The 26221-nt window shown below is 44.6% G+C and overlaps 1 protein-coding gene across 2 annotated transcripts in view; it reads right to left on the bottom strand.

The window, feature by feature from the left end:
- The window catches only part of PALS2 (protein associated with LIN7 2, MAGUK p55 family member), a 60130-nt gene extending 34372 nt beyond the window's left edge, over nucleotides 1-25758 (bottom strand). The window contains exon 1 of one of the 2 annotated variants that reach the window (XM_081102193.1): nucleotides 25699-25758. The gene's annotated coding sequence lies outside the window, so the exon portion shown is untranslated. Of the gene's footprint in view, nucleotides 1-24987; nucleotides 25263-25698 lie in introns of those variants that run through there. The other variant, XM_081102194.1, reaches the window with a different exon arrangement.
- Between the last annotated feature and the right edge of the window lie 463 nt (nucleotides 25759-26221).

The raw sequence follows: 26221 nt of genomic DNA, 5'->3' as shown, positions 1-26221 counted from the left end.
CACAATGGGTTCTTAAACTGGACTGGAGGGCCGGAACAAAAGCATGGATGGAGTGTTTGTGTGAACTAATATAAAGTCAAAGTAAACATCATTACATAAAAGGGTACGGTCTTTTTTTTTGTTTCAGTTTTATTCATTTCAAACGGGCCGGATCCGGCCCACGGGCCGTAGTTTGCCCACGGCTGGTTTAGCTTCTATATTTGTTACATAGTTGCTTAGAGTTGCAGCTCAGAGGCCTGCAGCGGGGGGAACGTTGGAGTCCTCTGTCACTGAAGCAAGCAAGCCTCATGTTAGTTTCAAGCTGCCTGGCTGCCGGCCGCCATCTTGGCTGGCAGTTAATTTGCATATCTCGCTGATTAGCCAATGGGAAGGGTAGCGGTCGTACGCCAATTACCATGTTTCTCTTTTATTAGATAGGATAATTATTTCACTGGGACCATGCTGTACAATTTACAGAATCCAGGATATGAAAAACAAAATCTCATTCTATGTGCATTTGGAAAGATTTAAGCCTAACTTCAAAGAAGGTCCCTAAAAGTTAGTTAGGTTACTTCTAACGTATTTGCAGTAAAGCAGCAAAATTCTTTTAAAAATACATTTCCAAGGAGTGATATAGAAAAAAAGAGCCTACTGAAATGTGGATCAATTGAGGTTTCTTTGAGGTTAAATTTTGACAAAACCATTTTCACACAATTGACTGGACCATGGCAGCCAAGTTCTTCTTGTAAACCATTAGTTATGTCAGTAAAACAACTGTTTTCTATAATATGACTATATGCTGCCAATACCTTAGCTCTAATACCTGGAAATTCTAATTTGGTTATACTGAATCAAAGAAGAAAAGAAACATTTTCGAGGTGCTCAGTGAACTTGGTCAACATTAACTGAGTGCTTATAGGCCACACATAATGTTAAATGTTGAAGAATACAGAGATACTCTCTTTCCCCCAAAATTCAATCTGGTAGAGTAGAACAGAATGTGTAAACATGTGTATGAAGCACAATGACAAGAACACTAGGAAGGAGTCACAGTTAGATGGTACAGCACAGTGGTTAAGGGCCTGGACACTGCCAGGTAACTAGTCCTGAAAACCTGAGTAAATGCTTAACCTCCCCAGGCAGTGTCTTCCACCTGCTAAGAGGAGAATGACAATGTGTCTGTCTATCTCACAGGGCTGTTGCTGTTAAATAATACATGGGAAATTCCTAGAACCACACTTCCTATTGCATTATTAACATCGAGGGAGTACAGGGAAGGAGTCAAGTGTTTTAACTCTTTCTTTGATGGAGATGGCAGGGTGACGAGCTGGAAAAGAAGGGAGATACCAGTGGAAGGCACCCTAATAGAAATAACCACACTCAGCTCCTCCTACTGAAGTTCTTGAATGCAAGGTCAACATTTCACACCTTGAGACAAAATGTGGAGCTGTACTTCCCAAAGCATTCTTAGGGAGACACTAAGCTTGGCGTCAACAAAGGGAAAGGACAGGCACAGCGGGAGAGCAGGGCAATTAAGGAACCCCATTCGCAAGAGCTCACTTTCTGGCCAAACCAGTCCCAAGTTCTTTCCAGAGATACTGGCTGTTTGTCCGGCACGGGGAAGGGTTCCTAACACGGATGTGGAGTGAGAGGCTGAGGTGAATCTGGTTCTTCATAACAGAACTAAAGGAGGCGGGGTGCAGGGAAAAGACTGTCCAGGAGTGAGTACCCTAAAGCAGTGTTTCTCAAACAGCAAACTCTTGGCATTTGGGGAGCAAATATTCCTTCTGCACCGGACTGTTCTCCACCAGATGCCTGCCGTGTCCCATAATTATGACAACCAAACCTCCCTTTGCCCTTCCTAACACTCCAGGGGTAGTACCACTGTCTCCCCTTCTCTTCTGCCAACTTAAAGCATTGCATTAATATTAATATGTTCTACCTCGGGTAAGTTCTTAATTTAGCTGTTACGAGGGCTCCCAGCTTGCTCACCTGCTCTTGCCTACAAGTGTAAAGGAGAAGCTGCCAGGGTTGTGGGCTCACCACTCACTCAGTCCTACTCACCGCCCCCATTTCAGAGAGGGCTGCCTGCACAACTACAGAGGAGATCCTCACCAGACGATATTCTCCACTAACCAACCTAGTCCCTCACTTACAAATACAATCCAGCTATTCCAGATCACCAGACATTTGAAGAAAATATCAGTGACAGTAGACAGAGCTGAAAAGACTCAACTAGGGGGAGACAGATGGTGCTGAGGCCAGAACTTTACAATTCATTTTTACGAGCATTCTCAGAGGTCCGTGAGAGACTTTTACACTCTTAAAGGAATGGGCCAGCAAGAGGGAGAAAATGGAGCAACCCCAGAACAGGAAGAAGTTCCTGGCAATTAAAAAGATTGTCACACTGTTTAAAAATCAAACATCACACTAAATGACAGAATAAAATTGAAACTGCTAATAGAGTAAACTCCCAAATGCAGAACAAACAGGAAAAGACGGGAAATATGAGAAAACTGAAAACATATAGGCCAAGTCCAACAGTGCCCATCAGGAGCTTCACAAGACAAGATCAGAGACAAGATGGGAAAGAAATAGCCGAAGAAATAATAGAAAAAAATGTCCCTGCGTTTTTTGGTTTTATTTTGTTAATTTTCACTTGAGGATATTTTTTCATTAATTTGTAGAGTGGAAGGGAGGGGGAGCAACAGAGAGAGAAGCATCAATGTGAGAGAGTAAGACACTGATTGGTCACCTTCCCAGGGTGGAGGATAGAGCCTGCATCGGAAATACGTGCCATTGACTGGAATCAAACCTGGGACCCTTCAGCATGTGGGCCAACGCTCTATCCACTTGGCCAAACTGGCTTGGACAAAACGTCCCTGAGTTTTAAATGACAAACAAAACTTCAGGATGAAAGGCTTGCCAAGTGCAGAGCAGACAGAATGAAAAAGAGCCAAATATGAACACATCTATAAAAACTTCAGGCCCAGCCGGCATGGCTCAGTGGTTGAACATATTGCATATTCCTTCTTCCTATTCTTAGCCCCCAAATATCGCAGCACAGTTCTATTATCATTCCTATGAACCAGAGGTCACGGTTCAATACCCAGTCAGGGCACACGCCTGGGTTGCGGACTCGATCCCCAGTAGAAGGCATGCAGGAGGCAGCCTTTAATTATTCTCTCTCATCACTGATGTTTCTCTCTCTCTCCCTCTCCCTTCATCTCTGAAATTAATAAAAATATATTTAACAAAACAAACAAACAGAAAACAACAAAGAAAGTTATAAAACATATGGACAAAAGAATAACTGATTTAGCAGACCCAAAGTGGCCAGACTCTAAAGTAGCTGCTAGAAAAGCAGAAAATTCCATTCATAAAACAAAATCTTTCCAGGCTCAGGAGTCAGGAGCACGAGCCACTTGAGGCGAGGCGAACTACAGTAAGGAGACCGGGTAACACTAGGTCAGTGTCCATCAGCCCGTCCACTCTCTACTCAGCTGCAGTTACCTTTCTCTAGTCCTGTATTTCCACTGTCTTGGAATTACTATATGTTTGCTTAGGTTTTCATTAACTACTTATCAATAATTCAACCCCATTCTCCTTGCGGGGTAATAATTGCTGGATGCTCACCCTTCAGTCCGCTCACACAGGACTGAAAAATAGAGGTTTGCATTCTGGAGAAAGTAAGATAAAAAGTGTACCGGCCAATGAAATCATGGGAAATGCGACTGCTGAATACTGAGACTCCACCTTCACCTGCTTCACCCCTTTGACTACCAAAGCATTTGGCCTGGCCTTTGCCTTCCAGGCAGATGTGAAGGGTATATGCTAGAGAGTATGACCAGCCTGAGAGGAAAGACACAGACATCAAGTTCAGGTATTAACCCCACACAACCCGGTCACAGAATGGCTACAGAGGAGCTCAACATGCAAACAGAGCTTCCCCACTCTTAACAACGAGCTAACAACCCTGGGATATTAGATGCCGAGGAAAGCCTATAACATGAAAGATAAATAAGAATAAACAACCAAACAGGTACAATCTACTTAAAACTAGTCAGAGTGAAGAAAACAGCCAGTAAATATCTCAGAGAAATAAGAGAATATTGTATTCATGAAATGACAGTAAGATTGGTATGGAAGAGGAACATCCAGGGGAAATACAAGAGCTCTTAGAAATAGAAAAGCAGCCGAAACCGGTTTGGCTCAGTGGATAGAGCGTCAGCCTGCGGACTGAAAGGTCCCAGGTTCGATTCCGGTCAAGGGCATGTACCTTGGTTGCGGGCACATCCCCAGTAGGAGATGTGCAGGAGGCAGCTGATCGATGTTTCTCTCTCATCGATGTTTCTAACTCTCTATCTCTCTCCCTTCCTCTCTGTAAAAAATCAATAAAATATATTTAAAAAAAAAAAAAGAAATAGAAAAGCAAAAGCAGAAATAAAAAGTGATGAAAACTGAAAAATCAAGAGTCAGCAACATAAGCAGGCCACTTACTGATACGGAGCTAAATGCAAGAAAATCAGCTAAGAAGTTCAAAGTGCCAGCCTCTGGGGAGCAAGAAATAGAGATAAAGAGAACTGGGGCCCTGACCGGTGTGGCTCAGTGGACAGAGCGTCGGGCTGTGGACTCAAGGGTCCCGGGTTCGATTCCGGCCAAGGGCATGTACCTTGGTTGTGGGCACATCCCCAGTGGGGAGTGTGCAGGAGGCAGCTGATCGATGTTTCTCTCTCATGGATGTTTCTAACTCTCTCTCTCTCTCCCTTCCTCTCTGTAAAAAATCAATAAAATATCTTTTTTTAAAAAAAAGAGAACTGGGGAGCATTGCTAGTCCTGCATCTCTACGCATTAACAATTAAAGAAATTAAAACCTACAAAAATGCACCTCTCATGTGTAAAGACTAAACTGTTTGAATGCAGAAAAATCAGAGAATTGTAAGCATTCTTCTAAAATTAAAAACAAACGGCTTTTTATTTTTTCCTTTTTTAAGGCAAAAGCCTGGGGAAGACCAAGTTATCCTTGGATGACATGTTTTATTATATTCTTCTTTGTATGTATTATGGCATGACATATATTTTAATAAAACAAACACTCCACTAAAATATAATGTGTAAAATCAATATTTAAAAATCTATAAAGAGTATCTTCAATTTTTAAAAGATGTGTATTCTCTATATTCATAGGTATAAAGATTTAACTTAAACAAAAGGAAATTTAGTTGATCTTAATTTATCATGAAATGCTTCCATTCACTGCCATGTTTATCTAGTGTTAACCCACGATTGTCCTTAACTCACACACTACCAGTTCCACTCCAATGAGGAACTGCAGCTAAAAGTCACTGTCCTGTAATCAAACACAATTCAGATTATAGCATTATGTTACACTAACATGAGACAGATCTCTCCATCTAAAAAATATTTTATAAACTACTAGATTAGCTATCAAATTACAATATTTTATTTTTTAAAAAATATATATTTTATTGATTTTTCACAGAGAGGAAGGGCGAGGGATAGAGAGCTAGAAACATCGATGAGAGAGAAACATCGATCAGCTGCCTCCTGCACACCCCCAACTGGGGATGTGCCTGCAACCAAGGTACATGCCCTTGGCCGGAATCGAACCTGGGACCTTTCAGTCCGCAGGCCGACGCTCTATCCACTGAGCAAAACCGGTTAGGGCTACAATATTTTATTCTTATCTCACTTAGCACTGAGGCTGGTCTTCAATTTTACTTACACCAGCTTTTGAAGCACTGAGCAAAACATCACATACAAGTAAATACAAAACACTGCATTAAAAATAAGCACACAACATTTTTGTTGATGGAAACATTCCCTTCTCAAAGATATAATGCTGCTCAATCATGCCCTCTGGATAGGAATGCTCCGTTAGAAGACAGGGGAACACAGGCTCCCCATGAAAGGGGTCCTTGCATGAAATGTCAAAATATAGTTTACAAAAAATATCCTATATACTAAAAGGCTACTATGCAAATCGACCAAACAGCAGAACAACCAGTCGCTATGATGCACACTGACCACCAAGGGGCAGACACTCAACACAGGAGCTGCCCCCTGGTGGTTAGTTTGCTCCCACAGCTAGAAGCCGGGTTTACGGCTGGTGAGCGCAGCGGTGGCGGTCTCCCGCCTCCGCAGCAGCGCTAAGAAGTGGGCCTAAGCCGTTAGTCGGACATCCCCTGAGGGCTCCTGGACTGTGAGAGGGCGCAGGTCAGGCTGAGGGACCCCCACTCCCCCGGAGTGCACGATTTTCGTGTACCAGGCCTCTAATACACATACACACACACACACACACACACACACACACACACACACTAGGGGCCCAGTGCATGAAATTTGTGCACTGGGGGGAGGGGTTCCCTCAGCCCAGTCTGCCCCCTCTCACATACTGGGAGCCCTCAGGGGATGTCCTACTGACGGCTTAGGCCCGCTCCCTGCTCCCCTTGGAGCCGGCTCCACCCCTCGGCTCTGATGGCAGGCTTGGCCCTGCCCAGGAGCCCTCTGGCTCAGGCCCTTCCTAGGCTGCTCAGGGCCTACACAGGGGCTACCTCGGAGTGACCTGGGTGCCCGATGATGTTCCTGGGACCCAGACCGCTGGGCGCCTACATATGCAAATTAACTGCCATCTTAGCTGGGTTAATTTGCATACTCGCTCCTGATTGGCTGGTGGGTGTAGCAGAGTGGCAGAGTGATGGTTAATCTGAATATTTCTCTTTTATTAGTGTAGAAGATATATATATAGTTTAAATGTTAGAAAACTTTGATTCCATGTGCCCACATGAATACCTTACATAGAATAGTCTTACTAATTATTTAACGAAGTTTTAGAAATTTATAAAGTCCAAAGAGGTACTATACAGCCTATCCAAAAGGAGAGATTATTTTAGGCTTTAACCTCACATTTCTTATCTGGAAGACTTCCTGGTTGTAAGAAAGAAACTTAAGGAATATGCAATATGTTCAAAGTGGTGAAAAAGCACTCTAAGTAGATGAAATGATAATTGAACACTGGTACTATTTTAATCTCTTTCTCATTACAAATTTCCCGATGGCAAGCATGAACACCAGACCAACTAGATATCCTTGCCAACCCCTCACTTCTAGCAATTAAGGATTGAGTGGACAGGTATTTGGAGAACGTTGGTAACAAAATGAACTAACAATATGGTAATCAATGTAGTTTTTTCGTAAATCTTCAACAGGTTACATAAAGATATTGTTTCAAATATTGCAGAATGTTGTACAAGTCATTTTCTATAATGATAGTTTCCTGCTTTAACAGAACTTCCTTTATATGCTTTGTTAGGTGATAAATGGCATTAATGGTGTAGTTTACATTTAGGCTCAGTGAAAAGAGTCCCCCAGTGGCCTGGCTATCGGATGCCTGCACTCATTTCAATATAGGTCGCCCAGGACAAAATGGCCGGGGAATCCAGTTGGTCTTCATACCCTCTCCACACTGATTCCCACAGCTCTTTCCTCCAAGTCAGCACCCTTCTTTCTGTTCTTATCCCCAGAATTTTCAATATTCTCATTTCCCTGGTTATCCAAGAATCAAGATCCCAAATATTGCTGCACAATTCTATTACTTACCATTTCTAGGGTTTCTCTCACATCCCCCTATTTAAACCATTCATTACACTAACTACCAGGTAAACTGTCAGCAGATGATTCTGTCAGAAGGGAAAGGAAAAAAGAGGCTATCATTTATTGGTTAGCGATTTCCAACCACTTGTAGAACCAAACATAGCAGCACTTCCTTACTGTCTTCTCAAATCTTAGAAGAAAATGTGCCTCTCCTCCCCCGCAGGGCGGCTGCCTATGCAATGAATCAAGTCCCACCACCCACTGTGGGACCACGACACAAGGGTTATCCTTCTGCTGTAACTTCAGTATTTTTCCTTAATACACCCACATTTATAAATGTGCTAACATCTTCAACCTTCAGTAACAATTTCTTAAAAGCCCTATTTTGAACCTCACTTCCTTCCTAAGTCACAGCCTTCTCTCTCCTTTTCTCCACCACACTGGGCACCATTTCTTTGGTTCTCCACCTTCCCCATCTCAGCCACTACTGTCTTTCTACCACTACACCCTTGAACTTCTACAGTAAGTGTAGGCATGGCCTACTCACTCATCCTGCTGAGGACAGACCATCACTACTGAGTGTCCCTCAGGTTTTCGGTTTTGACTGGAGCGATCTCATTCACTTCTAGGGCTTCAACCAGTTTCCACAGGAGTATGATTTCCAACTCCGAGGTACAGGTCTCACCTTTCTCGGACTACCTTCTTCACATACGTCCCCTGGGAGTCCCAAAGATGCTGCCTTTATTGTTCTCAAAACTACCCTAACTCCTCCTCCTACTGTAGATTCTAGCTCTCCTTATTATGACATCACCTCCCATCCATTCTCCAAAGCTTCAACTCTCAGAATCATCTATTTTTCTCTTCTCCCTATGCTCCAGACATCTAATTCTTCCCCAAATCTGTCCTTCCTCTTTCATGTTTCATTAGTCTCAAATTCATCCCAACACAATTTCCACTCTCCAGCCTCTGGTTTAGTTTTTCTCTTGCTTTGTCTGAACTATCTTAAAAGCCTCTTAACTGGTCTACTAATCTCCAGTCTTTCTCCACCTTAGTCCAGACTATATCCATAGGTATTCCAGTTAAAGTGCAGGAATCAGCCAGAGGAAAGTTAGACATACATTCTTTTTTAAACAGCTCAAATAAGTCGTGTTGTTCCTAATTTGCTCTCACAATGTAGTAGCCGTGCTTTGAATAAATTTGTATTAACCGAACCACTAACAAAGCCGGTCAAAGCCTCATGACTTTGTTACAAGAAAACATGCAGACATGTAACTGAATCAGCAGCATTGTCTGAAAGTGCCTTTACACAACTAATAAACACAAACCTGACTACGGAATCAGGATCCAGATGCTATTAAATATCTAAATCTGGATCTTTTTTAGTATCTCAAAACTAGATTTTAGGTTTATCTTTTTTCTAGATAACAGTTTATATATGCACTTACAAATACCTAGAATTCATAATACCGCCATCCATCTAGCTCAGTGGGTTAGAGCGCCGTCCCTATGCGACAAGGTTGTGGGTTCGACCCCCCCAGTCAGGGCACATACAAGAGTCAACCAATGAATGCATCAATAAGTGAAACAATAAATCAATGTTTCTCCCCCCTCCTTCCTCTCTCTCTAAAATCAATAAAATAAAAAGTAAAGGGAGAGAGAGCGATCCTGCTCATTAATCAACACAAACCCTTTCTTCGAGCACCAAGGATAGGAGCCGTGCACTTGACTTGACTACTGCGGATTCCTAGACTCAGAAGAGCAGCCTCTCAAACACTTAGCTGTTTTTCAGGTAACGTGTCTCCAGACTAAAGCAGGCTTACTGATGCAGGTTGCGTGCTCATGCAACGAGGACCTGACACCTCTTGGGGAGGCAGCAGTTGCAACACCATGCTCTCCATGGCTGGCAGAAGCCCAAGGAAGGACTCAAGATTCACCAAAGAACTCATATGCAATATGTATAACCGATGGACAGAGACAACAGTGTGGTGAAGGCCTGGTGTGTGTGTGTAGGGGGAGAGAGGGAGTTGCCAGAAGGAGTTAAAGGTGGGGGCGGGGCGGGGGGGGAGGACATCCGTAATACTTTCAACAATAAAGATAAATTGTAAAACACAATAAGCAGATACATTTGAAGTGGGGGGGGGGGGCAGTTCAAAAATATATCACTTGGTAAATTAATGAATCCTATTGCCAACAACTGACCTATCTACATAGAACAGATTAATGGTCACCACAGGGAACAGGAATTAGGGTGTGGTACACCTAAAACTAATAATATGTAAGTAGAAAAAACAACAACTGATCTATCAATGAGGTAGATCAGTTTTAGATCAATGGAAGGCCAATAAATGAAACATTTCCACTGATGACAATAAAAGATTAAGATACAATTGATGTGTACTAGAAGGGGACAGGAAATATTTACGATAAAGAAAATTCACTCTTACCCCAGAACTGCCTTTGAAAGATGAAAATTCTGAGCACATCCACACTCACACACACCCAGGCATGCATGCAATTTGGATCCACTATCCTGACTGCTAAGGAGCAGTTTCATCATACTTTGGTTTCCATCACTGCTCCTTTATGGCATGTAGGACTGCTGGCATACACAGGCTTATTGCACTTATGTTTTACTAAATGTCCAGTGTGTTTAGAGCAACATCAAATTGAGTTAGGTTAAGGAAAAATGAGGTGGTTCTTTGAAAATATTCCCCTTTCTCCATTAGTGATACATTCATTTTATCTTTATATTCCAATGACTTATTTTGTTCTGTTTGGCACAATAAAACCAAACAAAAATCCTTGCATTCTTTGTTTCATTCTAGAGTTTCAATGTTTTTCACTTATTATGAAACCATGATAAACCATTTTGTATGTAGTTGTTATATGTAGGGCAATTTTATCAATAAGCAGGAATAGATTCAATTCTAAAAAAATACTACCAGATGCTCTTTTCTTTAAGTTAAGCATTTTATCTAAGCTTCTTGCATATAGGAAAATTACAACAGGTTCAAATACTGTCAGAAAAAAGTTCTTGCATAAAATAACTAGAACAAACACTCTCAAAAAAACCTGGACTCGAGAACGAGGAAGCACCCTGAGCACATGAAAAGCCCTCATGCAAAAGAAAATACTTAAGAAATCATGTCAAGAGGCCTTCAGAATTTGGAAATAGCGTGATTCCTTAAGAACTAAACTGTAAAAGGGAAACAAGACAAATAAACTTAGCAGAGAAAAGGCCACCCTAAGAGGAAATAGGTGAACGTATTTGGAAATATATGTCTAATCAAAGTGTCTAAGATATATCCTAGGATAAGAACACAATAATAACAACAAACAAACAAGACAGTGACAACCAAGTTCACTGTGAGCTGCTGGAAGAGTGTGTGTTAACAGAAGGACAGTATCTGGCCAAGCCTAGAAAAAAGGGAGTAATAAATTGACCCAGGTCTCTCAATTTCCCAGGGAGACCTTGTCTACTCTGTATTCCAGGATCCTCAATCTTGGCACTACTGACATATTGGGCCAGATAATTCCTCGTTATGGAGAACCATCCAATGAACTGTTTTAATAGCATCCCTGACCTCTACCTCCTAGATGCTAGTAACCACCCTCACCCCACCCCAATTGTGACAATCAAAAAATGTCTTCAGATGTTACCAAATGTCCCATGGGGGGCAAAACTGTCCCCTTAAAAATCAGTAGTATATTCTAAATAATGCAATTAGATGCACCAAGCTAATATAGTTTGATTAGAGGCCCAGCGTATGAAACTGTGTGAGACCCAGACCCACCGCGCCACCCCAGACCTGCCGTGCCACAAGGCCCATCAATGCACCTCTTGGTGACCAGTCGTTTGGTCGTTACACCGTTACGGCCACTGGCCTTTTATAATATAGATATTTCTAGCATCAAAATCATTCTGCTTTTTTTGCTCATCTAGTAATGTCTCATAATAATTTAGCTTTCTAGAGAAAAGTGTGGTCATTTTGCAAGAGGTATATAATATACAGTTCTTTGGTGAAATTAAAAAAAACTTTCTATGTGTTTTCTGATAATAAAAATGAAATCACACACCGCTTATATTCCCTACAACTTCTAATATTGTTTTAAGTATATGTCATGCATTTGGACATTATAAAAATTGTTATTCCTTGTTTAATATTCTTATCTTCCTTACCACTATCAGTATCTTGATTTTCTAAGTTTCCCCTTTTCCTACTTTATACAGTTTCTCTGCCCCTCTCCACTACAACACCACAGATCATCTATCACCATCACTGTAAATTGAAAGTTGACAGTATTATCATGCAGGATAAATGAAATCTGACTTAATTAATACCCAGGTAAATGGTTTTAAAAGAACATTTTTAATAATAATGCAGTTGGGAAACACCTGCTTAAATCTAGGTAATATAACAACTTATTTTTAAAAATAAGAATCTAAATGAACCTTTACAACAAGGCTTATTTTGTTCCCAAGCCCTGAAAATCTATGGGCTGTCCTTTACCTAGGAATCCCTTAGAAACCAAAATAGCTCTACAGGCCATTTGATTGGCCCTGGTGAACCCACTCTTTCTCTATATTCATCTTTCACTCCCCTTCCCTCTGCCACCACAGTCTTTCAAGTCCTCATTACCTCACCTTTAATTTATCACTGCAAGGCTTTGTCCATTCAACATAAGACTATCACACACAGATCATGTTAAAATATTGTTTTAACCACAATAGTGCATTAGAAAAACTTACGGTTTTCTGTCAGTTGGGAATGTTTAAATTTCTCTTAAAAATCTAGCTTTCTATCTAGTCACCCTAATTCCTCTCTTCTCTAATATAAACTGTTTTAACCCAATTGATCTACTTCCTATACACACAACCACATATCTCACTCCCGTTTAAAATGCCTTCACTCATGTTACTCCAAGCACTATTCTTTTTGTTCTTCTTCTTGGCTATTCAATGCCTAATCAAATTATAGTCTAGTTCTTGCTTTTTTAAGAGTCAAAGTTTTAGAGCTAAAAGGGATCTCAAAATTTATTCAGTCAAATGAGTAGCAAGGCCTTTCCCCACAATGAGAATTTCTTTTCCTACACTCTTTCAGAACTTATAGTCTGCTGCCTGTGATAAAATACTACTTACCAGTATATGCTAATCTGTGTTTCTTCCCAATTTATCTAATAACTAGGGGCCCAGTGCACAAATACGTACACTTTGAAAGGAACTGTGGGCCGTGAGGCTGCAGTAGGCACAGGGGCGGGTCTCGGCCCATCCTCCATGCACCCCGCTCCTGTCTGCCAGCAGCCCCGCTCCTGCTGCCACCACTCCCACACACTGACAGTGTTGGCCCTGCTCGCACCTCTGACGGCGCTAAGTGATTGGGGCCAGTGCCAGCAGCAGGTGCGAGCAATGGCTGCTGCCCCGATCGCCCCTCAGGAGCAGGGGGAGGTGGAGAAGCCCACAGGGGTGATCAGGGCCAGCAGTGGCCACTTGCACCTGCTGATGGTGCCAAGTGATCGGGGCCGGCAGCGGGTGCAAGCGGGGCTGGCACCAGCAGCAGGTGCAAGTGCTAGGCAGGACCGCAGCGTGCAGGAGAAAAGAATTTTCAGTAACCACCAGCGCCCCTGCCTTGGTCTGGCGCCCCTGCTCACCTGCTCCACCATCCTGCTGCGTCTAACACCCTCCATGTTCCACACACGCCCCCAGGTGGTCAGCACTTGTCATAGCGACCAATTGTTCCGTTGTTCCTCCGTTTGGTCTATTTACAGATTACCCTTTTATTATATAGGACTAGAGGCCCGGTGCACAAAAATGTGTGCACTCGGGGGGCGGAGGGGGGGGTCCCTCAGCCTGGCCTCTTGCAGTCTGGGACCCCTTGGGAGATAATGACCTGCTGGCTTAGGCCTGCTCCCGGGTGGCAGAGGGCAGACCCAATCCCTAGGTCCAGCCGCTGGTCAGGCTCAGAACAGGGCTGATTGGGGAGTTGGGGCACCGCCCCCTGTCATGCACAGAGCAGGGTGGATCGGGAGGTTGTGATGCCACCTTCAGTCACGCTCAGGGTAGGGCCGATTGTGGGGTTGGGCCGCCCCCTGTCACACTCAAGGCAGGGTCCATGGGGAGGTTGCGGTGCCACCCCCTATCTTGCACAGAGCAGGGTCGATCAGGGGTTTGGGGAGCTCCCCCTGTCACGCACACAGCAGGGCACATCAGGGGGTTGGGGAGCTCCCCACTGTCACGCACAGAGTAGGGCCGATCAGGGGGTTGAGTAGCTCCCCCCTGTCACTCACAGAGTAGGGCCAATAGGGGAGTTGGGGCGCCGCACCCTGTCACACTCAGGGCAGGGCCAATGGGGAGGTTATGGCTCTACCCCATCACACACAGAGCAGGGCCCGTGGGGGTGGTTGGGGCGCCGCCCTCTATCACCCATAGAGCAGGGCCAATCAGGGGGTTGGGGTGCTGCCACTGTCACACTCAGGGCAGGGCAGATGGGGAAGTTATGGCTCTACCCCGTCACACACAGAGCAGGGACCGTGGGGGGTGGGGGTGGGGGTGGCGCCGCACCCTGTCACACACAGAGCAGGGCCGATCAGGGGGTTGGGGCGCCGCACCCTGTCACGAACAGAGCAGGGCGGATAGGGAGGTTGTGGCCCCGCCCCCTGTCACACACAAAGCCACAGGGCGATCAGGGGGTTTGGGTGCTGCACCGCCATGCTGATCCCGGTGGCAGGAGGCCTCACGGCTCCGCTGATCCCAGTGCTGGGAGGCATATTACCCTTTTACTACACAGGATAGAGGCCTGGTGCACAGGTGGGGGCCGGCTGGTTTGCCCTGAAGGGTGTCCTGGATCAGGGTGGGAGTCCCCACTGGGGTGCCTGGCCAGCCTGGATGAGGGGATGATGGCTGTTTGCAGCTGGTCACACACCCTTCAGGGTGGGGGGGTCCCCACTGGGTGCCTGGCCAGTCTGGGTGAGGGGCTGAGGGCTGTTTTTAGGCTGGCGGGTGACTGAAGCTCCCAACTGCTCCTTTTTTCCTTTTTTTTTTTTTTTTTTATTCTGGGCCAGCTTTAGCTCTGAGGCTTGGCTCCAGCTCTTAGGCCTCCACTGTTGAAAGCAGGTATCTGGTCTGTTTGGGTTTTATAATCGAAACACTGTTTCAACTCCAGCTCTGAGATCCCGGCTGGCTGAAAGCAGGTTTCTGGGATTTTGTTTAGCTTCTATATTTGTAACAATGTTTCAAACTGCAAGCTCAGAGGCTGGCAGCGGCTAGCGGGGAACGTTGGAGTCCTCCGTCACTGAAGCAAGCAAGCCTCATGTTTGCTTCAAGCTGCCTGGCTGCTGGCCGCCACCTTGGCTGGCAGTTAATTTGCATATCGCCCTGATTAGTCAATGGGAAGGGTAGCAGATGTATGGCTAATTACCATGTTTCTCTTCTATTAGATAGGATAAGTATTAAGCATCACCTATGATCATGGGACAATACTTGGCTTAGGGCAGTGGTCAGCAAATGCGGCCCCTTGAGTGTGGCTCTTTCACAAAATCCAACGTGCGGGTGCACACATACAGTGCGATTGAAATTTCGTGGCCACACTCAAGGGGCCAAAGAGCCGCATGTGGCTCGTGAGCCGCAGTTTGCTGACCACTGGCTTAGGGGATACAAAGAGTTTCTTTCCTCAAATACACTACACAAAGTAACCCTTCTAATATGTGAATTTCTGCTATATACACAGATTTACTTTTGGTGAGAATTTCTACAAATTCTAAGTTGCTCTTTACGGAGATATCTTGGGAAAGAGGGAACTGAAGATAAAAGAAAAGGGAAATAAAGAGAGAGCAGAGTAGGAGTAGAAGACATTTGCAGTGCACTCTTAGAAGCAGAGATAGACAAATTACCATCCTTCAACCTGGAACAGTCTGTTGGGAAGAGGAAGGAGATGAGAATGAGAAAGACAGACAGAGCCAAGCCAGTGTTCCGTTATGCTATGTTCTGAGGAGTGAGTACTGCTGAAATTATCATGAGTGGAGGAACTATAAATACCCACTTGGCTGTAGTAAGCCGAGTGAGTTAAATAAAGGTTACTAAAGCATTATTTTTTTTTTTAACTCTCAAACATCCAAGTTATGCTATCTCTAGAACCACCGCTGGAACCATCAGTTGGAGTCAATATCTTCTAAGTCAGCGGTTGGTCGAACAACCCTTTCACAGGGGTCGCCTAAGACCATCCTGCATATCAGATATTTACATACGATTCATAACAGTAGCAACATTACAGTTATGAAATAGCAACGAAAATAATTGTATGGTTGGGTCACAACATGAGGAACTGTATTTGAAGGGCCAGAAGGTTGAGAACCACTGTTCTAAGTGGAAAGAAGAAAGGCTCTAAGACACCCTACCTAACAAGAGCTTCTTAGAATGTACGAGTCCCCGCCCCCCCACCCCCCCACCCCCCCACCCCCGCCCCCCCAGGGTGGAAATCCGGAAAGTAGTGGTAAATGAAAACTAAGTGTAAAGTACCTGGTATTTCCAAATTGAACGGCATTAACTGTCATTATCTGTTTGACATATTTTACTTAATGTATTAACTGGGTGAACATTTAAAAGTTTATAAGGATTTTTAAACGTTCATTCACAATCTCAGGCTACGTAACTATCTTTTCCCCATAACATCCTAAATTCCTTCAGGGAAAATTTCTCTACCGTGGGGTTTTCGAGAACCTAATGCTGAGGATGGCATGGGCATACTGTGACAACGTGGCCTATTTGCCTCACACGGTATTCCAACCTTCTTTAAAAACGCGCTTTAAATTTTTTTCAGTTATCCCCATTCCAAAAGATTACTAGTTTTAAAAATGAAAAACATCTGAATCAACTTATATAAAAATGTGCATAACCATTGTTTAATTTCTAAAATAAGCAACTTCCATGAGTTAAATTTAACTCAGTTACCCAAGTTTCTTATACCAAAGTCCCAGATAGAAGGTTATTTAATAGATGAATAGAAAGGCAAATGAGCCCTAGCCAGTTTGGCTCAGTGGATAGAGTGTCGGCATGTGGAGTAAAGGGTCCCAGGTTTGATTCAGGTCAAGGGCACATACCTTGGTGGTAGGCTCCTCCCCCACTGGGGCCCGGGTTGGGGCTTATGCAGGAGGCAACCAATAGATGTGTTTCTCTCACACCGATTGTATGTTTCTCTCTGTCTCTCCTCTCCCACATCGATTGTATGTTTCTCTCTGTCTCGCCCTCTCTCTTCCACTCTCCCTTAAAAAAAAAAAAAAATCAATGGGAAAATATCCTCGGGTGAGGATTAACAACAATAAAGGCAAATCATTTTATTTCTGTAATGCTAAGTTTTCCGTAAAACGTTTTATTATACAGGGTGAGGCAAAAGTAGGCTTACAGTTGTTCCTATAGAAAATAATACAACAATAAATTGTAATATAAGAATAAACTATGTTTTGCATATTCATAACTGTAAGCCTACTTTTGCCCCACCCTGTAGATACACCAATATGCATATTCTAGGTACAATAAAAGGACAAATCCACTTGCAGGCAGCCACATTCATTCAGAAGAGTACAGGATTCCTCTCACAGCATGTGATAATGGACCATTATAAACCTATTGAAAGTTTGGTCATTTTATTTTCTTTAAATTTTTTTTTTTTTTTTAGAGAAACACCTATGTGTGAGAGAAGCATTGATCGATTCCCTCCCGCACGTGCCCCAACCTAGCATTGAACCCGCAACCCAGGTATGGACCCTGACCAGGAATCAAACTGGCCTCCTTTTGGTGTTCAGGACGACACTCCAACCGAGCCACAGCGGCAGGGCAGTAAGTATGGTAATTTTCTTCATTCAAAATAAAATGCTACATTATCAAACACCACTTACTTTTGTAGTCTTTTAGGGAGGGGAGCAGGAGGAAAAACTGGGACTGTGTGAATTTTTAAAAAATCTTTAGATTATGTTGGGAGAAATTTTTGAGGTCATATAGTCATCTTTCCATCCAATATTTAATTTGCTTTTTAAACACACTGAAATGTCATGTAAAAATAAGACATAACCTTATTCAACAGCACATAATTTATTGGACTACTTTAAAAGCAAAGGTCTTTTAAAAAATAAAACAGCTCTTATATTGGACAGAAAAAAAGTGACAGTTATGAACTGAGCAAACAAAAACATGTTTACTCAACAAATAGTACCCACTGTACACAACCCTCACCAGACAGTGAGAAGGAAAGGATACTGACACTCACTGAAAATGTCGTGTACCAAACTCTCTGCGAGACACTTCACTTACGCTGTGCAACTAAAATTCTAAACCAACCCCATAAAGGAGACATTACATCCCTGTTTTAGAGATGAGGTATACTGAGTTTGGTAGTAACAACTATGACTAAGCTCCAAGCCCTTGCCATCCAGAGGAAAAAATAAGGACTTTCAACAGTAAAACCAGGCACATATGCGCCAAGTTCATATGAGTGGAAACACACAAACCAGTCATTTATATGATGTGTACTGTACTTGCAGTTATGTGTTCTGTTCTAATTTGTCCTGTACTGAAGAGGTAAACTGTGGATGAGACCGGCATGACGGCTTCTGGGCGGAGGCGAGCCTGAACACTTATTCGTAGAGAAGAAACAAGAGGGCAAAGAAGAGTATGAAACTGGGCAAAGCAATGGAAACCGACTAGATGTTTGTACAGGTGCCAACCTGGCTGAAGCAGAGACCATGGTGAGACAAACCAAGCTCTAGGGTTAGAGTTACCTAAACGGTGCAGAATCCTACAAGCTATGCTGATTGATTTGGCTATAAAACAGAATATTTATAGGACTCTTTATTTTACAAATATTGGCTCTTGGGGACTTTAAAAATATAAACATGCTCTGGCCCCATATCAAACCTACTATATTAGAACCCTGTGGCACAGGGCTGCTCTAAAAGATTTTGATGGCCCCTTAAATCGAGAAGCCCTGTACCAAGTCAGTTCCCGGTAAAAATGACCTATAGAACAAAAAACATCACTACGTATATGCTGTATCTTCAAAGTATGTATTCAAATAAATCAGCTTAGCATTTTCCTAGGTTAAAACTCCTCCCAAGACGTAGCCTCACCACAGACTGTCCCTAAACGAAACCCTTCACTTTTCCTTTCCTAAACTGATGGCCCTTTATCTGCTCAGTGTCCTTTTCCTCACACTTTCCAACGGTTTTTTCTAGAAAAGTTCCATTCATCTTCAGCTGTCCTCCCCACCTTTTCACAACATTTATCCAACCCAACTAAGAGCTAACAATATTTTATAAAACCAAGGAACCATATAAAAGTAAAGTTCCATTAATATACTATATAATAACTTATAAAACTGCTCTATTGACCATTTATTGTAATAAAATCCTAAGCGCATTTACAAGTGAAATTCTAAATCATTTTTTACGGATTTCCCAAAGCATACAATTATGAAGTGGCTCTATAAAAGGCTAGTAAGCTAAGCTCCTTCACTTCTATCTTTACTTAAGGGCTACGAAGTAGCTAACGAAGTGGAGGTTCTGAAAGATACAAAGTATATGGAAATCTCAGTGACATAGACACAAATGCCACCAGGACTAGGGTAGAAAAGAGGTGATCTGGAAAGGGGAACTAAACACCATCCTAAAAGGACAGGGACGAGATGACGATGATGATGATGCATGGACACCATGACTTGCTGCCTTTACCCTCGCCTGGGTTCATGACTGAAGCCAAGATGAAAGTAACACAAGTTAGTGTTCAAAAACGTAAGTGGTACTTGGGCTCTTTCCTCTCCCGCAAACACCTACATCAATTTATGCATATTCCCAGGTATTTCCATTTACCTTAGTACTCTTCAGAAATTTCAATCACAATTCTATCGATTTATGTTCCCACCAGTAATATGAGGAAGCACCTGTTAGTCTATATCCTCTTCAAACGCACTATCAAACTTTTTCTTCATTATCAAACTTTTTGATTGGTCAATCTAACAGGTGAAAACAGTATCTCATAGTTTTAATTTACGGTATTTATATCTGTGTGAGGTTGAACAGCTTTAAATATGCTTAAGAACCATTTGGGTTTCCTTCTCTGTGAAATATTTGTTCATGATCTTTTCCCACTTTATGGTTGATCTTTTTTTAAATCAATTTATAGGTATTCTTAGCCTTTTGTCTGTATTACAAGTTGCAAATATTTTTCTCAGTTCCTGCATTATCGCCATGCTATTTTCACTGACTGTTTCTTTCCTTTATATATGTTTTACTGTCCTCAACCAAATTGTACATGCCTTCCATAAAAGAAATAACATTTCTTTTGAGTATCACCGGGAGTGTGCTTTTCAGATCTTCCAACCTCATATACCAGCAAAACTTAAGAGAAAGGAAACTTGCTTTTTGGGGGGTGGTCAAGTGTGAATATTAATTATCACTGGGGCACCTACTTGGGTTGCCTCTCCAATCCCAGTTCACATGGTTATAAGCAAGAACAACCAAGTTCTAATAATACAACATCGTTTCTGAAGAGGGAGGGAGAGGTGCTGGAGGGCAGTTTCCTGTTGTCTGGGTGGGTCCCGGGAAAACTCAGTAGCTGTTGGTGGCGAATTTTCCATCGAGAGGACTAGGGCGGGGTGCTCTGCAGCGAGAGCAGAAATGAGGGAAAAGCACCGTGAGGAGCAGAGAGATCAAGTGTACGGTGCTGACCCTGGAGTCCCCACTCACAACCGCTGGATTCCATCAGACACGCCCTGCATCTTCACCAAAAATGTCTCCTCCTGCTTATCCCAGCCAGGTGCAATTGTTACAGCCAGCATTGGCCGACTTACCACCACTACCACCTGCTCACTCCACAAAGGGACACTTAACACCAAAACCTCAGAAGAACAGAACCTCAAGCTTTTTTAGCTGTTGTTGTTTAAAGGGGAATGTGTACTGAACGGTAGCTGTGTATCAGGAACAGGTCTAAGTCCTTGAATTATGGCGTTAAACAGAAGGGATAAAACCACTCTTTTCTCATGGGGCTTACATTCTAGAGCAGTGGTTCTCAACCTTGGCTGCACATTAGAATCACCTGGGAATCTTTTTAAAATCCTGATTTCTGGGCCTCATCCTCCGGAAATTCTGTTTCTTTGTTACTCATGTTGTGGCCCCAACCCATAACAAAGAAACAGAATTTCCGGAGGATGAGGCCCAGAAGTCAGGATTTTACAAAGATTCCCAGGTGATTCTAATGTGCAGCCAAGGTTGAGAACCACTGTTCTAGAGAAAACATACAGATAATAAAATAAATTCCAGTTGTGCTATTTGCAGAAAAAAAAATTAAAAAGGCAATGGGGTGGTGGGAAATGAGGACAGAGTCATTTCGAAAGGGTGGTTAGATAATACTGCTGGTCTGGAAAGGTAGCATTTGAGTGGGAACCTGAAATGGCAAAAAGAAGCCAGTCACGTAATGTTTTAGGAGAATTGCGGGCAGCAGGAAGAGTACTAAGTCAGAAGCAGGCCATGACACTCCCGAGGGACAAACGAAAGGGCAGTGTGGATGCAACACCGAGAACAGGGGTGTGAAAGAGCCGGCAGAGGAGGAACAGACCCAAGAGGAAAGGTGTAAGGTGGTGAAGTAGGCAGGGATCCGATCAGGTACAGAAACGGGCAGGCCGTGGGAAGGACTCGAAAATAACTTGAGCTTTGTGAACTCACTACAGTACCTTTAATTTTCATTTAGCCTCACATCAGTGACAACTTTAACACCCAGGTCTTTAGAAATTATCATCCCCAAGTATTTGACACAATCCTAAGATTAGCCAGGAATGAGCATTTCCTATGCAGAAAATAGCTCTTCTCATACACCTTGAATTTTTTTTTTTTAATTTTAGAACAAAATCAAAGCCATCTGAAAGGAAACAAGAAGAATCTAAGATAACAGGATATTTTAAATTCTATCTGGTTTATTCTATTACGAATGAATATACTATGAACAAGACTGTACAAAGGGCTAGCAGTGGTTCTCAACCTTCCTAATGCTGCGACCCTTTAATACAATTCCTCATGTTGTGGTGACTCCCAACCATAAAATTATTTTCGTTGCTACTTCATAACTGTAATGTAGCTATTGTTATGAATTGTAATGTAAATATCTGATATGCAGGATGTATTTTCATTGTTCGCGACCCACAGGTTGAGAACCACTGGAAAGGAAGAACATTAAAAGTTAAGTTCTAGGCTCCTGTAAACAAGGCATCCTTTGTTAACTGAGTTCACTGTTATTGAATTGGACATTAACATGGTTAAATACTGTCAGATGGGCCCTAGCCGGCTTGGCTCAATGGATAGAGGGTCCCGGGTTCAATTCCAGCCAAGGGCACATGCCTGGGTTGTGGGCTCGATCCCAGTAGAGGGCGTGCAGGAGGCAGCCAATCCATGATTCTCTCTCATCATTGATGTTTCTATCGCCTCTCCCTTCCTGTCTGAAATCAACAAAATATATTTTTTTAAAAATACTGTCAGATGAGAAAAAGTGAAAACGAGACTTCTGACTTCAGAATAGCCACCGATTACTGGTTAACAAAGTTTCGAGTTTAAATCCCATCTCTATTACTATGATAAGGAAGCACTTCCCTGCGTGGTGAAATTAAGTACACGAGATGCTTCGACTGCTCTCCTCTGAAAGCTTTTTAAACAGGAGACAAAGCGGTTTAAAGAGGTTTGGACAGAGTACACCCCACAGGAGAGTGAGGTTCTCGCCAGACCTTTCCAGAGAACCAATATCTGTGCACACTAAGCCAGGAATTAAACCGACACTGCTTCTAAGATAAATGTCAGTCAAGTCAGATCTTTAAAAGCCCTAATGTATTCATGAATCTCCTCTTTCACTATGTTAGATATTTGGGTAGCCCACTTAACGGCTGACCAAAAAGTAGACTGTTACTAATAAAATAACACAATCTATAAAGGGAGGTACTGTGTAAGTGATGTGAGCTAACGAAATAGAAGTCATTACACACCTTGATCAAGACTTGATTCTGAGTGCAACCTCCTCAACACATTTCCAGCAGTTTGGCAAGGCGCCCCCGGGTGATTAGTAGCTGGTGCATGTGAGGGAGGGATGTGGTGCCTGAACTGTAAAGTCTCCCCCCAGTGGTCACATACAGATAACAGAAAGAGCCGGGGAATCGCTGCAGCTTCTGTGATGAGGCTGACCAAAAATACTCTAAGCAGAACCTGGTCCCTACAATGAAGAAATAAAACCTTTAATTCAGTGCTGGCACCATATCAGTAAGGAGATCTGTTACACTAATCTGCTCTTATGACATTCATAAATGTGAAGACAATTTTTGGAAGACAAGAAGCTAAGGTAAAACAAAACTAGCAGAATTGTTTTCAATGTAATTTTTAAAAGGAATAACTTAAGAGTATTCTCGCCCTAACTGGTTTGGCTCAGTGGATAGAGCATCGGCCTGCGGACTCAGGGGTCCCAGGTTCGATTCCAGTCAAGGGCATATACCTTAGTTGCGGGCACATACCCAGTGGGGAGTGTGCAGGAGGCAGCTGATTGATGTTTCTCTCTCACCGATGTTTCTAACTCTCTATCCCTCTCCCTTCCTCTCTGTAAAGAATCAATATATTTTTTAAAAAAAGAGTATTCTCAAATAGCACAATATCTGTTTTACCCTAATGGGCAGGTGTCCTTCCTGAAAGAAATACCAGCACATCTCTTGCAAGTTAATCACACCCACCTGAAGTAGAGTTCTGATACAAATGTAGTCACTTACCAAATAAATCACCTCGGAAAAGAAAATTATCAGTAGTATAAACCTAATGTCTAATTTGCAAAATACTACTTTTCAAAAACCACATATAACTAGGTAATTTATAATAAAGTGATGTCCAAAAGTACAAATGGGTCCTCTTTTAATATTTATTTTCTTGGTGTTTCTGTAATTAGATATCCTTTGAATAGCACTATCCTTGTATTACTTGCAACTCCCAACAATAATTTGCTGATATTACTTTTAACAAAGCTTGGGTGTCAAAAATGTGAAAGGCCTTTAATTAAAATATAGGTTGTCTTCTGCTAACCATCCATTATTAAATGATGAAGTATATAAACAACCTTCAATAAATAAAAACTTCAATTTTTTAAAAGGCTTTTAAATAAGGTAACATAAACAGACAGGGCCTCACAGCTATGATTTTCTTGGTTACCCCAAGCTAAGAGGGAAGAAAGGCAGGACAGCAGCCAGCTGTGTAGTCTTCTGGAATAATTTTAGCCTGAAATGAGACTCAGAAAAAAAAAGCAAACTGCTCCCTCAAATGTTTAAGAAAAATAGGATTCCTTTTTAAAAATCCAACAGTTGGCCTAGAGAACAGCAAAAAATGATTCTGTCTTGCATGGAGCTACCAGACTTGCTTAAGCACCTTAATTTTTCCAGTGTTCATTTAATCTAGAATGTAAAAAAAAAAAATCATTTTGGAAGTCTAAGTGGGAAAAGAATTAAGGTGGCATCAATTAGAAAAGGACATTTTTTTCATATATTCTGTGTCTATAGGACAAAACAGAGCAATTAAAAGTATTACCATTTGTACATTATGTAACCCTAGTCTAAATTAACATGGACCTTAAAGAGTAACACATTCTGCAAACATATATTTACATACGTATTTAAGTATATGATAAATTCCAGATGCAAATGACCGCAAAATGACACAACTCATAAAAGTTCTTTGTTGACTGTATTAAGGCCTCAGAAGACATGACTATAACCAGGCCGGATACCTTATCATTGCACAGTAGATGCCTAAAACGAGCAATAACTCTGTGAGGTCTGGTGCTGTTATGCCCATGCCCCGCAAGGATCTCCGCATTGGTAACAGCGTGTTACCTCGCCTAATAGATTCGCGATACACAAGTTTCCAATCGACCATTTCAAAGACTTCATGGGAAGAAATGGCTGCTAAGTCATATTCCAGTTGAGGGGCATGTTAACGCTCCTCCAATGTTCCCAGCCACCGGAACCCTCATTCGGGAAGCAGAAAGTAACATTCCAACAATCCCCAAAGGCGTGGGAAGGAGTAAAAAACGTGGCCAGCTTGACCTTAACAGGCTGTTGGTAAGTAATGCGGAGAATCTTCTCAGCTTCCCCACCAGCCTGCAATTCCCTAGCCTCCCATACGCACGCCATGCCCCAGCTGATGGAAGTTTAAGGGCTGAAATCCCAGGAGCCGGTGAGATGGAGACTCAACTCCCCACCAAGTGTTAAAAAAGTCCTTCTGCAAAAATACACCCACCAGCCAATCCACACCCTGTCACCACACCGATCCCTCCACGGGCTCCCTCCTGGCCCTGCACCCAGCCAAAAACCACCCAAACCCAGCGGCCAGTCCAGGCACCTTTCTGGCTCCAGATCGATGCGCCCAGGATGGCCAAGCACCGCCTCGGCAGCGACCGCCCCCGGAGCGGCGTGCGCGCGGCCCACCGCAGCCGTTCCGGCCGAAGCCCCGGCGTCTCGCTCCCGGGAAGTGGCGGCCGGAGTTGCAGAAAGCCCCCTCTCCCGGGGACGCGGGCCAGGCGCAGCCAGGAGCCAGCCCTCTCCGGACCGACCCGAAGGTGTCAGCCGCGGCCAACGCCGCCGCGCCGCGGCTCCCCATTCATGCCCGGCCGCCGCAGAGGGGCCGGCCCCGCGCCCCAGCCCCCGCCGGGCCCGCGGGGAGCGCGAGGGGAGAGCCGGCGCGGCGGCCGGCAGCATGCGCCAGACACGTTGTCGCGCTCCGGCCGCCCGCCCGCCAGCCCTCCCGCCCGCGGGGAGCCGGGGAGCCGGGGGCGCGGCGAAGGCGTCCGCTCCACGCGGGCCGGACCTGAGCGCCGAGCAGCCCTCCCCGCACCAGCGCCCCGGCCCCCGACTCCCTGGCCCCCGACTCCCTGGCCCCCGACTCCCTGGCCCCCGACTCCCTGGCCCCCGCCGGCCCGAGCCCAGGTGCGGAGGGGGCGGGGCGGGCCCGGGTCCCGCGTGGCGCGCGGCGACCAGCAACAGGGCGCCCCCGCCCGACCCCGGCGCTCGGGGAGACCGTTACCCGAGCGACATGGGACCCCCGGCAACTCACCGGCTCGCACCTCGGCCGCCTCGGAGCCGCCGCCGCCGCCGCCCGTCCTCTCGCCCGCCGCCGCCGCCGCCGCCGCCGCTCTCCTTCAGCCGCAGGCGCCGCCGCGCAGCCCCATCTACAAACTCCGAGCGCGGAGTTGGGGACGGGAAATGCGGCTCTCGCTCCCCTGCACCGCCCCTCCCGCTCGCCCCACTCCGCCTCGGCTCGGGTCGCCCGCGCCGCCGCCGCCTCCACGCGCGCGACCGGCCTCCCCGCGGCTGCCCTCCTCCCCCTCCGCCTGCTCCTCGCGCCGCCACCGGGGCGCGCTCCCTCCCTCCCTGCCCCGCGCGTGCGCCGGACGCCGGGGAGCGCGCGCTCGGGCGCAAGGGGGCGCCGCCGCCTCCGGGAAGCCGGCCCCGCCCCTCGCCGCGCGGCGCCCAGGTGCACGGAGCCCCTCCGAGCGCCCGCAGACGGCGCCCCGGTCTGACCGCGCCGCCCGCGCCCGCGGCCTCGCCCTGGTCCTGGCGCGGCGCCGCGCGCGCTG

Source organism: Myotis nattereri, assembly GCF_964212035.1.
Source record: "Myotis nattereri genome assembly, chromosome: 11".
NCBI classification, from domain to species: Eukaryota; Metazoa; Chordata; class Mammalia; order Chiroptera; family Vespertilionidae; genus Myotis; species Myotis nattereri.
Note: the sequence above shows the minus strand (reverse complement) of the source record. Positions and strands in the feature narration are given on the sequence as shown.